General features: G+C 36.1%; 2 long non-coding RNA genes across 5 annotated transcripts; both read left to right on the top strand.

Annotated features, from left to right (window-relative positions):
• Positions 1–1,157: 1,157 nt before the first annotated feature.
• Positions 1,158–9,346, top strand: LOC113284225. Of its 4 annotated transcripts, XR_003328044.1 has the most exons (14): positions 1,158–1,274; positions 1,396–1,681; positions 2,938–3,303; positions 3,400–3,547; positions 4,114–4,193; positions 4,671–4,820; positions 5,940–6,247; positions 6,334–6,436; positions 6,964–7,037; positions 7,405–7,500; positions 7,610–7,866; positions 8,001–8,325; positions 8,584–9,144; positions 9,235–9,346. It is a non-coding gene; the product is annotated as an uncharacterized LOC113284225 (long non-coding RNA). The 4 variants fall into 4 exon arrangements; XR_003328046.1 differs by having other exon boundaries at positions 1,158–1,681; positions 6,072–6,247; XR_003328043.1 differs by having other exon boundaries at positions 1,158–1,681.
• A 631-nt stretch (positions 9,347–9,977) lies between these two features.
• On the top strand, positions 9,978–10,635 carry LOC113284226. The gene is made up of 2 exons (XR_003328047.1): positions 9,978–10,102; positions 10,242–10,635. It is a non-coding gene; the product is annotated as an uncharacterized LOC113284226 (long non-coding RNA).
• The last annotated feature ends 7,171 nt before the right edge of the window (positions 10,636–17,806 follow it).

The following is a 17,806-nucleotide window of genomic DNA, read 5'->3' as shown; positions in this document are numbered from 1 at the left end:
AATTCAGTCAACACACATCACCAAAAACTCCATTTATCTTCTTCTCATTCTTTTCTCATCTGAATCTGCCCAGCAACAGCATCTCACGACTCCATAACCCATCTCAAATCGAACCGTAGTTTACCAAGTTCATTAATGCATCATTTCTATCATCTACAGTTCTATTTCCGCTTAACTGATTTCATTATTACCAGCAACCACAACAACTCATCTTCGATTTCTTCTCATCTCTGTTTCATAATTCCACCACCATCATTCTTCAGATCCATCCTCAACACCAGCGGCCTCATTCATTTCTCGAATTGACAGAAAATCCCTAATTTTTTCCTCAAGGACACCAACACAAACCCTGAATTTCTCCAGATCCCCATTTCAGTTCATCCAAAACTCCACAACTGAATTCAACAGAAGCTAGCAGAACCCATCTTCACATCTTCTCAATCTAACTCAACTCTGAGTTTCAATTTCTGAATCAACCCCAGACGAGATGCAGATCCAATTTCTTGCAATCTCAGATTCAACCCATCTTGAATCTTACCAAAGTCCATCATCTCTATGTTACCCTTTTCTCATCTCCCAATTCTCGATCTATTTCTCGAACAGCAGCAACGATATTTACTCTCAATTTCAGGTGATAAAACAGCGGCAGCTGCTGCTTCTTCTTTTCTCAGTTTTAGGGAAATGAATAAAAGAAAACGTCTCTCGAATTCTTCACCTCTTGAATCAGCGTTGTTCTTCTCGTGCAGTTCCATTGTTGCTGCTGGTGATGATGGTGGTGGGAGAAGGAGACGGAAGAAAGAAGAAATCAGAGAAGAAGAAGAAAAGGTCGAAGGGTATGTTTGGCTTTTTTAAAAGTAACAAAAACTAAATTTGCACATTATTATTTGGCTTGGGATTTTTGTCCCAGTTTTATTTGAAACGGTTTTTATTTGGTAGAAATAATATGACCGGTTTTTTCTTATCACTAGTTTGTTCACCTAGGAATTTTGTCACTAGTTCTGAAAAAAAAAAAATTTTGTTAAGGTCTCGAAAAAGAGATTTTTTGGAGAGAGGAGAGTTCAAGGGCAGGTTTTTAACAATGCAAGTTTTTACACAAGTACACTTTACAAAAAGGCAATTCACTCTCTCTTCCTCCATAATTTCAAATTCACCGACCCTAATTTTTTTCTTATTCTAAGTAGAGGAGCAGCAAAGAGATCCACAGAAGAAAATGGATATGAAATTGCTTGTTTGGTGATGCTCGTTGGAATCTAACTATCGAAATGGCTCAAGAGGTAATCTTGTTCAAACCAAAGGAAATCCTCAGTCGATCAACTCTTTCTGTACTCCTGAAAAAAATCCCAAATTCATTCTCTCTAATTAGGTTATTTTTCTTACTTTGAATCGGTCATGTAGATTGCAGACTGCTATAATGTTAAAGCTCACTCCAACGTTTCATCATCCTCCTAGTAGTATAATCCGGAAACCCCAAATTCACTTCACTAATATTCCCATGATATACATGATCACCCACAAAAAAGCCCTTCCTCATTGCCAATGTTCCCAAGATATGCATCACCAACAAGCCCTTCTACATTCATCCCCCAGATGTAAATTCGGTATTGAAGAAGGAATTGCCAAAGAACTCTGTTAACCACTGAGAAGAAGCTGCAGTTGCATATTTCTCTCAGCTGTTAAATGGGTAATTCTTCAAATTCTCTCTTCTTTTTATTTAGTAGAAACTTTAAAATTTTGTTGCGGAAAAAGAAAGCTGGTACTGTTACAATAGGCTACACTACACTCCCCGAGTTCAATCAATAAAGGGAATAGTTTATAAACCACCTGCTCTCCATTGCTCATAAGAAATTGAACTCTTGACTTCGTTAATTATAACGCTTACAGCTCTTAGATTTTTATTTGGCATTACTCTTCCATTGCAGTCTCTCCATATGACCCAGCAAATTGCAAAGATGAGCATAAGCCAAACTGTAAAGACTCAACTCCCAAGCCATTAACTTAGTGGTGATGTCCCTGCTTTGCACCCATCTTATATTGTAACCTGCTAGGAAATAGGTAATTCCCAAATTTTAGCAGAAAATTTACAATTGATGAAGTAGCAAGTGTGGTTCACAGATTCTTCTTCTCATTACCTAAGTTGCATATCGCGTTTGGAATGAGGCGTCCTGTCATTTTTAAGAAACCATTGGTGGTTAAGAAACCAATTGAACAACTCATGTATTGGTTAAACACTACATTAACATCAACTGAATGATACTCCAAAACATCCATATATGCTTGTTGATGTTGTATGAAGCTTAACATTTGAGAATATGATCTTTGTTGTTATTTGCTACCAATGAGTTTGGGTTGTTTTATTATTATATAATTGTGGAGATATAGATGGAGAGGAAAAGTTGGTTCCATAATGGATCTCATCGGTGGGGAAGTGCATCTAGTCTGAGATGCCAAGGAATAATTTGTCTAGTGTTTTTGAAGATGCTGTTTGCTGCACAAGATCACAGTAGCTTCATTTTTGGGTTTCTTTTCATTTATATATTTCCATGCTCCATTTGGAGAAAACCCTACTTTCCAGGCTGGAACACACTCACTTGACACAGCATAACACCTCACACTATCACCATTAACCACCATCTCATCCAGTTTTGCTTGTTTCCGAGTAGGTAACTTGTAGGACATAGGAATTTAGTCTTCAAAATGATGTTCTCGTTCCATTTATCCCACCAGAATCTAGTTGACTATCCACACTTTTTAAGTCAGTCGAAGCAATCTCCTCAATAATGTGTTTCTTTTTCTGAATACCATTCCAAAGCCCTCTACCTTGTACAAGGAAATCTTGTATCTTTGACCCACATATCACCAGAACTACCACCCATTTTTTCTTCTTTAATTCTTATATATTTTATACTGTTCGCTAATACTAATGAATTCTTATTGTAGGTGTTTTCATCTGTGACTGAATTGGTTTTACCCTGTACAAGTTCATTCGTTGTAGAGGATGATAAGATATTGTTGAAGCTCAATTTCAAGGAGAATGTGGGGGTTGTTCAGCATGTGGTTCATCATCGTGACGGATCAATACAATTATTAAAGAATTTTAAGATCAGTATTTATGACGTAATCAATCTCACAGATCGCTATGAGGAGAACGAGAAAATTTGGGGGATTCATACATTAGTGGATTGCAAGGACGATGATTTTGAGAAGATGAAAGAGGAGATAAGAGATATTCTAAATGCTCATGATGAAATGAAATGCAGTTCTGAGTATAACTTTGTAGGTCTGGATTCAATTTATCCTATAAAGGTAGCATTTAACGTTATTAGAATTGATGTGAATTGTTTTGGTAAATGCTCTGAATTCACTTATTTTATTCTATTTTATTTCTTCTTTTAATTACAGATGCTAGTGAAGACTCCTTGCTTCGAGCACTATATGGAAGTAAGGAGGAAAGTGCTCTCGGAGATTCTTGAAATCTGATGCAAACATGGTGGAGGTAAGAAGGAAAATGAAGTGCTCGCGGAGGTTGATAAAATCCAAAGCAAATGAGGTATAGCGAATTTGTCAATAGCTAATAAATGTGTCCATGTCTCTTATTATAAAACTTAGTAGTTTTAGAAGCATGTTATCTTTACATTTTGAATTTCTACTTTGAAGATAATTGCATCTTTTGGAACTTCTGGAATATAAGCTTAGGAAATGAAACTTGAGTTTCTATAATTTCATATAGTAACATTTTCTGGATTAATGTGTGTTTCTATAAAACCACACTTCTCAGATTTAGTAGATGATGAATTAATGTATGTTTTGTGTAAATTTAATGTTCCACATTTCGCATATGTTAACTTACAAATTCTTATTTCCCCCCTATATGAGATAAGCAGCAGAGTAACAAAATAGTCTATAGTTCTTTGTCTTCTTGTTTGGGGTGAATTGCGAAGTAGTTAGTGTTCTATTCTTGGTCAATTGGTTTGCCATGACTTTGTGCGTTTCATGAGCACTAATAAATAGTGTTAGTGGGTCTACTGTGGAGCACCTGTTTTGTTTTCTATCTATGTTTTTGGTTGATTTGGTTTTCTTGTTTTTTTGACGAGTTTAAATTTTGTATCTTTCCAGATTTTCGTCCACCGCAGAAGAAACTTTAACAGAAGGCCACTGGGACGGCTGTAGAGTGGGTCAAAATACCTGGGATGAAGGTTACTATCTCAAACTTCCTATTTTCAATGCTATTGTCTATACGCGTTCAACAAAATGAATCATCGACCTAGCTATTTGCACTTACTTCAAGAGGAAGTACTTTCCTGAACACGTGGATGCGCTAGGGTAGTTGTTGGCCCACGCACATCCTCCATACAGGGTTCAATGTGGTTCCTTTTGTAGTACTTTTTGGAATCAAATAGCAACTTGAGTGCCAAACATGGTGCACAACAATGTTGAATCACAATGTTCTCCTAAACCATGCCTGAACATAACATTTTGGTCACTACTATCTGTTACTACAATGTTGAAGAATTAATGTATGTTTGATTTGTAGTGTGCTTGTCTCTAAAGTAAAACATTCATAGTGCTGATGGTTAAAAAATCAATTCACCCCAAATGTTTCCATTTCACTCTATTTTGACTAGTATGTGTTTGGAAAACTGAATGAAATGTTTATTTTATTTTCGTGGTAGACGTTTCATGGGTGCGGAGCTTCTGTAGTCCAACGGCGAAGCAAGTGAATCTATTCACAAAACCCTCTGGCATCAGTCGGATGCAGTGAGAAGAAGTTGCAGCTCCATGTTTCTTCTACTTTTGAGCCAATTCTCTCAGCTTTTAAATGGGTAAGTCCTTCAATTCTTTCTCTTCTTCTTTTTTGAGGTGAAATTTTAAAATATTATTAAGAAGAGTAGTAATGTTACAGTAGGCTATACTAGAGTAGTTCTCAACCACCTTTCTAGATTGCCCATAAGAAAATTGAACTCTTAACTTGGTTAATTATAACATCTACAGCTCTTGGATTTTGTTTCTTTTGCTGTTACTCTTTGTGATTGCACTTTACCCATATGCCATATGACCCAGCAAATTGCAAAGATGAGCATAGGCCATTAACTGAGTGGTGATGCCCCTGGTTTGCACCCATATTTTGTAGCCTGCCAGTAAATAGCTAATCCCAAAATTTATAAAAAAACTTACAATTAATGAAGTAGCAAATGCGGTTCACAGATTCTTCTTCATTACATAAGCTGCTTTGCACCCATCATTGTATAAGCTTCATCTCGCATTTGGAAGTGATGCATCCTATACCACGTAGAGAATTGAGCCTTTGATGGTGCATGCTTGACCCAAATGCTTTCGAGAGGTAGTCTAGTTGAGCTTTGAGTCGTTTCTTGCTGACCTGATAACCAGTTGTAATAGGCTTTAGTGGAGAATCCTGTGGAGCGTTTGCAATCCAGAAAATCTTCACTAGCATTCAACAAAGGAGGACACTATAAGAAGGAAAACAGTTCAGCTGTGTCTTCCATTTCAACCTCATTCGGGTTTCTATTCATTAACATATTCCATGCTCCATTAACCACAATCCCAGCCAGTTTTGCTTGTTTCCAAGTAGATAACCGAAATTGAGTCTTGAAAGTGATGTTCCCATTTGTCCCACCAGAAAGGTAGAACCTAATTGTGTATCCACTTCTTAACTCAGTCGAAGCAATCTCCTCAATAATGTGTTTCCTCTTCTGAATGCCCTTCCAAAGCCATCCACCTTGTGGAAGACATGTATCTTTAAACCATATATCATCCGAATTACTACCCGTTTTTTATTTTTATATTCTTATAAGTTTTCTACTGTATGTTAATGCTAATGATTATCTACTGTAGTTGTTTTCATCTCTGACATTGGTTTCACCGTATAGAAGTACATTCGAATTTACTGTTGAGAATGATCAAATATTGTTTGGGCACAATAGGAAGCAGATTTACGGGGTCGTTCAGTATGTGGGTCGTGATCATGACGGATAAATGGAAATGACTCTGCTATGTGATGTGAACTTGATTTATTAAAGAATTTTAAAATCAGTAGCTCTGATGTTCTCAATCAGACCTTACTGGATGAGGAGGAGAACGAGAAAATGTAGCGGATATATGCAGTACTAGAGTGCAAGGACGATGGTTTTGAGAAGATGGAGGAGGAGATAAGAGATATTCTAAATGCTCATGCTGGATTGAAATGCAATTCTAAGTATAACTTTTTTGTGCGTCAATTTTTCCTATAAAGGTATGAATTTGAAGTTATTAGAATCGATGTGAATTGCTTTGTTATATGCTCTGAACTTACCATCTTTTTATGTGTTTTTTTGAAAGTGCTCTCGGAGATTGATGAAATCCGATGCAAACATGGTGGGAGTAAACATGAAAGTGAACTAGTGAAGTGCTCGCGGATATTATGAAATCCAATGCAAATGAGGTATAGTGAATGTGTCACTAGCTAATGAATATGTCTACAGCTCTTATTAAAATACTTAGTAGTTTTAGTAGCAGCCTACCAGGTCATCTTTACTTTTGGATTATCTTGTTAGAAGATAATTGCATCTTTTGGAGCTACTGCGATGCAAGTTTAGGAAGTGAAACTTGAGTTTATAAGATGAGGAGTTTAATATCTGTTTATGTAAACATAATTAATGCTCCACATTTCGCATATGTTAACTTACAGATTCTTACAGCCTCCCTATGGACAATATGAGTTGTTGAAATATGCAGCAGAGTAACAAAATAATCTATACGGTTCTTTGTCTTCTTGTTTGGGGTGAATTGCGAAGTAGTTAGTGTTCTATTCTTGGTCAATTGGTTTGCCATGACTTTGTGCGTTTCATGAGCACTAATAAATAGTGATAGTGGGTCTATTGTGGAGCAATTGTTTTGTTTTCTATCTATGTTTTTGGTTGAATTTGGTTTTCTTGTTCTTTTGACGAGTTTAAATTTTGTCCACTGCAGAAGAAACTTTAACAGAGTTTTTATCGAAGGCCACTGGGACGGCTGTAGAGTGGGTCAAAATGCGTAGGATGAAGGTTACTATCTCAAACTTCTTATTTTCAATGCTATTGTTTATATGCGTTCAACAAAATGAATCATCGACCTAGCTATTTGCACTTCACTTCTAGAGGAAGTACTTTCCTGAACACGTGGATGCGCGAGGGTAGGTGTTGGCCCACGCACATCCTCCATACAGGGTTCAATGTGGTTCCTTTTCTAGTACTTTTTGGAATCAAATAGCAACTTGAGTGCCAAGCATGTTGAATCACAATGTTCTCCTAAACCATGCCTGAACATAACAATTTGTCACTACTATCTGTTACTAGTTACTACTCCACTTCCAAATTGGCAATTCTTCAGTAAAGTAATGTTGGTTGTTTTTATTCCCTCTGAGCTGTTCAGCCTGGTCTGGACTCCATTGGAATCGTTGCTATTTCACACGGCTGTACTGGAGTGGCAGCACGAGCCCGCGGCCTGGTGGATCTAGAACCTGCAAGGGTAAGTTGTCTGGTCATGTTCTATTCTCCATGTATTGTGTGCTCGGTCTTCTGGAGTGTCATTGATCGGTTGCAAGAAGGTTTAATACACTCAAACTGTATTTCTCTAGGTCTCAGAAATCCTCAAAGATCGGCCTTCGTGGTTTCGTGAATGCCGAGCTGTGGATGTTGTGAATGTCCTGCCCACTCCAAGCAGTATATGTGTCATACTCGTATGATGCATATACTTATAGGACACTAATATTGACTTGCCTAATGGATTCTTGAATGTTCGACAACTTCTCTAGCTGTATGCCCCAACAACATCGCTGATGATGCACCTCTCTGAACTTCCGGTGTGAGCATTATTCCTCTCGATTCTGGATTGGTAAATTGCTTCGTCTCACACACTGTTGTATACGAAGCATTAACTTTTCGTTGTTCAAATGTGTCAGTGTACCATTTTGTCCTACTGGTCCTCTTGTAGTTCCTGCTGTTAATGTGTCACTATGTATATTGCAGGATTCTTCCAGTCCTAATCGCACACTTGACCTTGCTTCTGCTCTTGAGGTTCGGCAGCCTAGAGACAGAACTTCGGGTGAATATGCTGGTAATGGTTGCAGCTTGAGATCAGTGATGACAATAGCATTTCAATTTGCGTTTGAGAGCCACCTCCAAGAAAATGTAGCATCAATTGCAGGCAATATGTGCAGAGCATTGTATCATCCGTTCAGAGAGTAGCATTGGTTCTCTCCCCCTCTAATCTTAGTCCTCACTTCGGTCAGAGGCAACCACCAGGATCTCATGAAGCACAAACACTAGCTCACTGGATCTTTAACAGTTACAGGTGAACAACGTTTGGGCATAGCACATTCATTCTTTTGACTGTAACTGTTTAGCTAAGAGACCTGTTATTTGCATTCCTTGATTTCATGGTTGTTCGATTTGGATTGTGCTAGAGTCCAAAAGAGAACATTCGTAGCACTGATGGTTAAAAAAATCAATTTACCCCAAATGTTTCCATTTCACTCTATTTTCTTGTAATTGTTGTTGACTCTTGTGTGTTTGGAAAAGCTAATGAAGCGTTTATTTATTTACTTGGTAGACGTTTCATGGGTGCGGAGCTTCGACGGTGAAGCAAGTGAATCTATTCTCAAAACACTCTGGCATCAGTCGGAAAATAGGAGTAAAAACTCAAATTTTGTTCTCTAAAAATTTACTATGTTTGTTTGATCACTTTTCCTTTCTTTCAATTTTTGCTTCTGTGAAGTATTCATAAGCCCAGCCCATTATTCTTCTTGAATTGACAGACAATATCACAAGTGAAAACCACATGGAGACCCATTTTTCAGTTTTTCTCCACTGTGAAACCCACGCCCAGAAATTTGAAGGCGCGCACCCATTTTTTAGGAAAAAATTATTCTCAAACCAATAGTTTATAAAATTCTGTTTCGTTCTTTTTTCTTCTTTTTCAATTCCTTTTCTTTTCTCTCAAATCTACTGTGAATTATCGATGAGTAAAATTATCCATCGGAAAAACCCTAGAAATTAAATCAGTCAAGAGAAGAATGGCGGCACCTAAAGCCCATAAAAGGGGAGAGATTCATGGGGTTGTGAGAATTGATTTCAGATTTAAGATTGAGAAGAACAGACGGCTGCTGAGATGGTGATGATTACAAACCCTTTTTTTTTTATTGATTTGAGATTTTTGGGTCACCTTTGGCGGAATCTGATTTCGTTTTCTTTTCCATCTTAGGATTGTCGATGAATCTGAAGGAAGCAAGAAATTATATGTAAAGGTATAGTTTGATTTTGGCAACTGGTAGTCACCATTTTTTTTAGCTGTGTTGGAGTTTTCCATTTTTGTGTACATGAAAAGAAAATGAAGGAGGATTATGGTTGTTTTTAATTCGTGTGTATCAGTCATGTGTAATTTCGTGACATTAAAAAGCACAAGTTTTATTTCAGGTGAGAAATTTTACTCCTTTTGAGTACTAAGCTTAGGTTTTATTTCAATTACATCTGAAATACAATTCAAGTTTGGTCCTTTTTGTTGTTCCTTGATTTAGAATAAGCGGATGATGATGATGATGGGTCCAAATCAAATGGAACCATGTTTTCAAACGCAGTCACTAATCGCTTATGGTGCTCCTTCACACTTTGAACATGGAATGATGCCGTTTGATATGAGAACACAACCACCACCACCGGCTCAAGTCAATAACCAACCAATCTCTATTTAGTTTCTCTTCAAGTTATTGTTGATGCTTTATTAACCCTTTTGGTGTATGTGCTTCATGTGTGTTTTCAGGTGCAGCCGCCGATTGGTGCTTATCCATGCTTGGATCAGGGAATGATGTCGTTAGCTCCAAGACCACCACCACCACCAGCTCAAGTAAACAACTATTCTCTAATTTATTACTCCGGGACTTATTGATTGCACTTATTGAACTTTTTTGTATGTGTAATATTTGTTTCTCTGTAACTATGTTATCTGTAGAACACAATTCTCGTATTCAGTTCATTCTGCGAAACTTTCATTAATTAGGCTGAGTCTTGGCCAGAGATCTGTTGTACATGCTGTATGTTGGCGTAACGCATGATATCTGACCCAATTACATCAGGTGAGAAATTGTGGTGTCTCACTTTATTACAGCAAACCATTACCTGATAAAATGGTAGAATTTGTTTATGCCGGCAATGCTAGTACTGCTTCTAATGGAAATTTATGTATGACCGGTACTTTAATACTGGAAAAAGTAGCCGGGAAAATTGTCTTTTGTGATAGGGGAATTAATGCAAGAGTTGCCTAAGGAGTTGTGGTGAAACAAGCTGGTGGAATTGGAATGGTTTTAGCCAATACAGCTGCCAATGGCGAAGAGTTAGTTGCTGATGCTCATTTGTTGCCGGCAAGTGGTGTGGGTGTGAAAGTTGCTGACGTATAACCTGTTATGCAACTATGAAAATAGATGCATCTACAAATTTGTTGTATAACTTGTTATGCGTTCTCGAAATTGGTTGCATAACACTATCTGCAGTTTTTTTTTTTGCATAACTTGTTATGCAGTCCAGAAAACGGTTGCATAGCATGTTATGCAGCAACTTTTTTGTCACTATCGGAACCAACAAAAATAAAGACTGCATAACTTGTCATGCACCAATAATAATATATGCATAACATGTTATGCAGTTGTGAAAATCGATGCATAACCTGTTATGCATTTGAAAATATGGCTGCATAATGCATTATGCATCGAGAAAATTGATGCATAACCTGTTATGCATTGGAAAATATGGCTGTGTAATGCATTATGCATCAATTTTTTATGTACGCACTAAAATCAACCAACACATTGGCAACATAACTTGTTATAAATGCATAACTTTGTTAGGCAGTCGAGAAAATGGTTGCATAATTCGTTATGCGTCTGCATAATGTGTTATGCATCTTTTTTGGTGGCTGCATAATGGTTATGTATCAAGTTTTCGAAAATTTTGCCTAAAATGATGATCAACTCCGATTTTTTTTCGTGAAAAACAAAAATTTGATATTGTTGTTTGTACTCGTTGTGTAGCTCTCTTAAAAAGATTTCCAACGATATAAAATTTTTAAAATTCCAAGGCGCGGATTTTTAGATATGTTATGTCCAAGTTACGCTTTCAATTATACCCCTGAAAAATTAGGCTGCATAACTAGTTATGCCTGAAAATATAGTATGCATAACGACTTATGTATTGATTCTTAATAATTTCATATAATTATGGGTGTCAAAGAAATAATTATGGGTGTCACGGTATCCAAAATTAATTATAGGCCTGACACTGATAATATTTTTTTTTGGTCTCCCCCTAATTTCCCCATATCACAACACAACCAACGGAAAATAGGAGGAAAAAATAGGTTGTTTAGACAAGGAAAATAATTTTTTACGGGAATTTTAAAAATGAAGGACAAATATTAATTCAGTTATTACACGCCTGAAACAACGAAAAGCTTGAATGATTACATTTAATTAAAAAATTACTACATGATAAAGTTATCCAAGAATTTTGAATCTAATCAGAAATATTTTGAATCTAGTATGGCATGTTACCCAACGAATCACTTACAAAATGATACCTAGATTAAATAACTCCAATTCAAATATATGAGGGGAGTCATATCCTGAGTCAAACATCCCGTTAGTGAAAAGTATATTGTCTGACATCATACTCATCCCATCCCAAATCAGATTCCCGTCAGGATTCAGACTGCGAGTCAGTTCAAAACAGTAGTCTTGGTTAGTTTGACATTAACTTAAATTCCACGCACCAAACAAAGGAAATAGACTGTTGCGGTTCCCTATAATAACGAAAGAAATCCCGACTAATTCTTTCCTTAACTCATAAATAACCCCATCAGAAATTCATTATTATCTGGTTCATCTTGTTGACAAGTGTCTTAGGAATTCTTGGTATAACTATGTAACAACCGACTGAATTATTATTATTTTGTCCGCGTAAGTTAGACAATTCTTTTTCCACCTAGAAAGTTGTTCTCCATCATCACTAATAAGAAACTATAGTGCCTCTTTCACTGCGAAAAATCCTTCAGGATGATCATTAATCATTCCAGAAAATGTTGTGGTGGACATGCAACTCATGATAAGGTCATGCGACCTACCAATTATTCTAAAACTATGCAAGGCATGGATAAGAAAATACCAGTCTACCTGATCATACGCTTTACTTATGTCAAGTAAAGCGTTCATCTTCCAAATTTTCACCACCAACATTCCAGAAGTTTTACTTAATTTTATCTATTTTTTCTAATTTTTCATATCAAAGCTAAATTTCAACAAATTTTCTCTAAAATATTCTACACTGCCAACTCACTCTAATTTACCCATATGTCACTTCAATTTCTTCTGTCGGCACCCCGCAGTGGTAGCAGTCATCCGGTATTAATTTTTGGACTTTTTGATATTTAGATCTTTAAAATTTTGTGTGTTATGCAATTTGAAATGAAATCTTATCACATATAAAGACTTTTTCCTAGTTATATAACTAGAGCGGCCATTTGATTTTTAGAATCTTTAACTTTGTCTTTTACGACAATGAAAAGAGCATCTGAAGCCCATCTAAAAGCTTCACATTCTTGATAGATAAAGTAAATTATGTTCTTATTGTGTTGATTAATCATTGGGCTGAGTCTGAAATTGCAGGTTGAGGAGAAGCAAAGATGATTGTGCAGTGTATAATTTTTAAAAGAGTAATCATCTTCTGCACAAGTATTACAACTTTTCCCTGATGGTAATAACAACAACTTGGCGTTACAAAGTTGGAAGTATCTTCAAACCATCCAAAGTAGGTGTAGATAGGTATGGTGTACTTGAAGAACATTTTTCGCATAGTTTCCAATTTTTGTAGATCGTATAAATGCTCTTACACCGTTATAGGCAACATGCTTGTACATAGAATGGAGCCAATAACACACTTTTGTCTCATGGTTCCCTTGCTCAGACACGAGACAATCAATTAATAGGATTTTTTTTCTTTCATTCTCACCTTATTAATTATTGTTGATACTTCTACTACTAGTAGTTGGAGAGTCTTTTATACCTCAATCCATCATTGATTCAGCGTTTTGAAAGGCTAATTGAAGAAAATAGATGAAAACTAAACAAATTTTGGAGTTACAGAAATTATGATTCTTCACTCTATAATTACACGTTGATGAAGATAAAGTTGAGGGAGAGATCTTATTGGGAGTTGTTGATATTTTCATTTTGATGGTTAGATGAATGAGATGTGTTTTATTACTGTTAGTGATAACGCTGAGTTGAGTTAGTAAGTCGAGTCACCGATCCCAATAAAATCATCCCTACTCAAATGATAGGGGTTTTTAAAACTTTTGCAGGTGCCACATGGAGTTTAACCGTTTCTGGCGTCTGATTATTATTTTTTAAATAAAACGGTCAAAATGAAGATACCCTTCTAAAAGACGGGATATTTTGGTCGTTTACATTTCAAAACAGGAATGCTTTATCAAATATACCTAAATATATGGGGTAGTACCAGATGGCTTGTCTTCATTTAGCGGATTGTACATTGAAACTAATGAATGTCGTACGACGTCAGTCGGTATTGGTGGAATAAAAAGCATCAAGGGATTTCTATCTTTCTATTCAAAATATTGGTATTCTCTTTGTTAGGTTTCTTATCTTTCTATTCAAAATATTGGTATTTTATTTGTTATCCCAAGACAGATGGAGGATTTTGGGATTTAAGAAGCTCAAGGCCACAAATGAAGCGTTTGTAACTAAATTAGCTTTGGCGTATGTTGTAGTGATTATGTGGCACATTTGAAAGCTCGTTGCACTCTTTTTTTTTTTGCACGAAACCAACTGATCACACTAGCTACCGTACATATGATTAAAGAATTTTGTTCTCTTCAGAAAATTGGTGGCCAGACTCTTTTGACTGCTCCGCCAATGGCCTCTTCGATTTAGCATTCTTCCTCCACTAATCTTACACAATTAAGTACGTCGGATATTGATACTAACAGATTCAATGTTGAATGTGGATCTTACCAAATTCTCATATTGCAGGTACTGTCTTTATTCTTACTAATCCTTTAGAAACCTTTGCGATAGCTACAATATCCACCATGTGGGCAAGAAATGTAATGCACGCTGAAATGCCTTATATCAAGCTCTTCTTTTTCTTTTTTGTATTTTTTTTGTATTTGGATTGACAGGTTGTTGTTGTTGTTAGCATGTTCGAGTCTTTTACGTAGTTTGTCAATTACATTCATAGGGTCGCTCATAACGCCACTTACACATAGGGTCGCTCATAACGCCATTGACACGCTTGAGAAGTTTGCTAGGTCCACTGTTTGTAATATGTATTGGTGGCACTCCGCCTGTACTTCTCCAATCTAGTATTAGCGAGGTTATGTAATTTCTGTTTGGTTTCGATAAGTTTGTGTTTGTTTTAAAAACACATAAACACCATAACAAACTTAAACTTAATGATTGATTCTAAAAGAAGGTTTCTGCAGTACATCCAGTTGTAACTAATTGAAATAAAAGTATGATCTCCAAACGATAAGCAATTCAAAGATACATAAATTAGTAATTACTAAACTACTAATTCTAAATAAAAGGGTTACGTCTTCCATGTTGATTAACAAGTGCCCGCAAGTATTCAATAAACTGTTCTGGTGCAAGCTCCCTTTCCACTTCAGGGAGACGCTCAAACTTGGCAAGGAAGTATGCTGGTTTGTTCCATTATTTTATATGATCTTCTGTCAACTCTTCAAGACATCGGTAGTAACGTTGATCCTTTTGCACTATTTCTCTAATACAAAATGAAATGGTTCTTCTTTCCTCAATTTTCTTTACGGACAAGGTCGACATGCTAAATCAAATTGATCATCTGGATGATAAAGAAACTCACCCTCATCATTGTTGATGAAGCAGTCGCGTAGTGTCTCACAAACCCTTTGCGAATTGCATACACGGTACATTACCTCAATGTCACGAGAGATGGAAAGATCCAAACCTCTTTAGAGTCCCTCCAAGGTATGAAAGTATGCTGATATCCAAAGTTTGGAGCCTCCAGCAACAACAATACCATACCCACACAACAACAATGCCTCGTAGCCTCCATCATCTCCTTGGTTGCGGTTCTTTGTTTAATAGCAATCAAAGTGAATAGGAATACATCTTTTTTGTCATGTAGAGGCAGTAGAATGCCAGTTGTAGGAGATGGCTGGGATGATTGTCCAACCTTGGCCATAGGTAGGTGCATCTCAGTCATACGTGTTACATTTGATCTAAGTTCCATTGATGATAATAGTGTTGGAAGATGATTAAGAAAAAAAAATAATTTTTTAAAGTTTTAATAAAAAATTATAATTTATTGTTTTATTTTGTGAATGAAACTTTTTAGTCCCACATCGTGGAGTTTCCAATTTTTAGTAGTTTTAAGAAAACTATATAAACCTTTTAGTCCCACATCGGAGAGTTTTTCTTCTTAAGTTGTATTTGTCAATTATATAAAGAAATTCACTACTTTTGTAAAATCGATGGAAAGAGGTTGCTCTATATTTTAGAGGGACCCCTAAGGGAAAATATTTTATGGCGTTTCTTAAGAGTTCGCGATTTTTCTTAACGGTTTTTTTTCCGGAGTTTCCAAGCTCAAGTTGAGCATCTATTACAAATGCTAGTAGTAGGTGTAGTAGGGTGTTTTATTCTGGAGATATCCGTCCTGTGAGGGTTATAGCATCACTCTTGAGTGTATCCGGGCGCTAATGTCTTAAGGGAAACGTGTTGAACACGTGACTCACTCTGTTTTTTCCAAAGTTTTGCCTTGTTGTTGTTGTGGAGATATGAGAAGCTCGTTCATTTCGTCAATCGATCAATTCCATTATAAAGGAGATAAGTATCAATAACTTTTGCTTATTTTATCTTTTTTTATTTTAATTATTGCACCCAACAATCTTAAGACATTAACATGTGTAATAATAAAATAATGGTTGGTTGGTTTGTGAATCATGGATGTTAATTGTGGAGTGAAAAAAAAAATGATTTTTTTGGTCAGCTGTAGAGTTTCGAGATTATCTCTTAACCTAGAAGGAATTTAGATGAACCCTTTTGACACAACGTAGTATACATCCTGATAGTTATCCACGTAAAATTTCAGAATTTTTGGAGTTGTAAAAATATTTTTTTGATATTTTACAAAACAGACAAATGTTCCTGAAAAATTCTGACGGGCAAACTTTTGTTGTTAACTTAAGTATTTTTTATGGGGTAATCATGAGTTTTTTGATATGGTGGTTCAAACGAAGTTTGTAAATCTAGATATTATCTTCAAAAATCATATTTTATCTTCCGTTTCGGAACTAAGGTTTGTGAGATGTGGTGTATTAGGTGATTGAGAAATTACCGTGTCCGTGGTCAGAGTATAAACGAAGATTGTGACATGAAATTGAAAAGGAACATGACTACCAGGCGCATGTGGATGAACACAAGTCTTCCAAAGCTGACAAAGGCGGGAATACCAAACACAACTCTAACCGTAGTCTTCATAAGAAAGGTATGTTTCGTAAAACTGAATCCGGCGTTACTTTAATTAAGGGTGATTGTTATGTTTGTAAAATTCCGGGCCATACGGTAATAAAGTGTAGACAACATAAAACCTTAATAAGTAGAAAGTTAATGCTAATTTAGTTGAAACAAATTAGAACGAGTTCATTGACATGATGTCGGAAGTTATTTTAACAACCAATGTGAGAGACCAGAAGGTGGACTCTGGAGCCACCAAGAATGTTTGTTGAAACAGAGACCGTTCACCTCCTATTAGAGGATAGGGGATGTCGAGAAACTCTTTTTGAGTAACTCATCTGCAATAGAGGTTGCATAAAAGGAAAAGGTCGAGCAGAAGCTCATATCTGTAATACTCTCACATTGAATTAAGTTTTCATGTTCCAAGCATATGCAAGAATCTTGTATCTTGTTCTATTGTAGATGGAAAAAGATTTAAGATCTTAATTTTTTCTGGAAAACTTGTTGTAACAAGGAAGTTTTTTTTTTAAGCAAGAGTTATAGGACTTTGGGTCTATATAAGCTTAACGAAAAAACTGATGATGTGAACATAGTTGATTTTTGTGCTTTCTTTATGTGATTGATTGTTTTATGTGGTAAGCTTGTAACCGTAAACTTATAAGTCAATGCTTAACTGGATAGCATAGGCTGCGTACCCAACTTTAGTTTGGACTTTGAACACAAAAGTGAAATCTGTGAAGAATCAAATTTGCTTTAAAACCTTTTAGCACAAATGTTCAGAGTAATTCTAAGCCTTTAGAATTAATTCAGTTAGGCCTAGATGAAATGAGTTCAACCTAAAATCACTGTGGTAAAAGATGGTTTATAACTTCCGTAGATGATTGTACGAGGTACTGTCTTGTATAATTGCTTAGGGATAAGGATGATGCCTTAGAAGCCTTAAGATGTATAAACTTGAAGTTGATAACCAATTAGAAGCCTTGAACATATTAATTGTATCCTTAAGGAGATCATAATTACCATGTTGATTAGTTCAGGATTATCTGCGGTCTTGTGGGAGGAGGAAGTCCTCTTAACTAGTATATCCTGAATATAGTACCCTTAAGGATCATATGAAACTCCATATGATTTATGAAAAGGTAGATGACCTTCTTATGAATATGTCAAAGTATGGGGGTGTTTGATTAAGATTGTCATTCCTCTTCCTAGAAGAACTAGATAGAAACCAAAAATGGTGTCTGTGTCTTCATATAAGGTATGCTGAGTATACTTCTA

This window comes from Papaver somniferum, chromosome 5, assembly GCF_003573695.1.
Source record: "Papaver somniferum cultivar HN1 chromosome 5, ASM357369v1, whole genome shotgun sequence".
Classification (NCBI taxonomy): Eukaryota; Viridiplantae; Streptophyta; class Magnoliopsida; order Ranunculales; family Papaveraceae; genus Papaver; species Papaver somniferum.
This window is presented reverse-complemented; position numbering and strand designations above follow the sequence as displayed.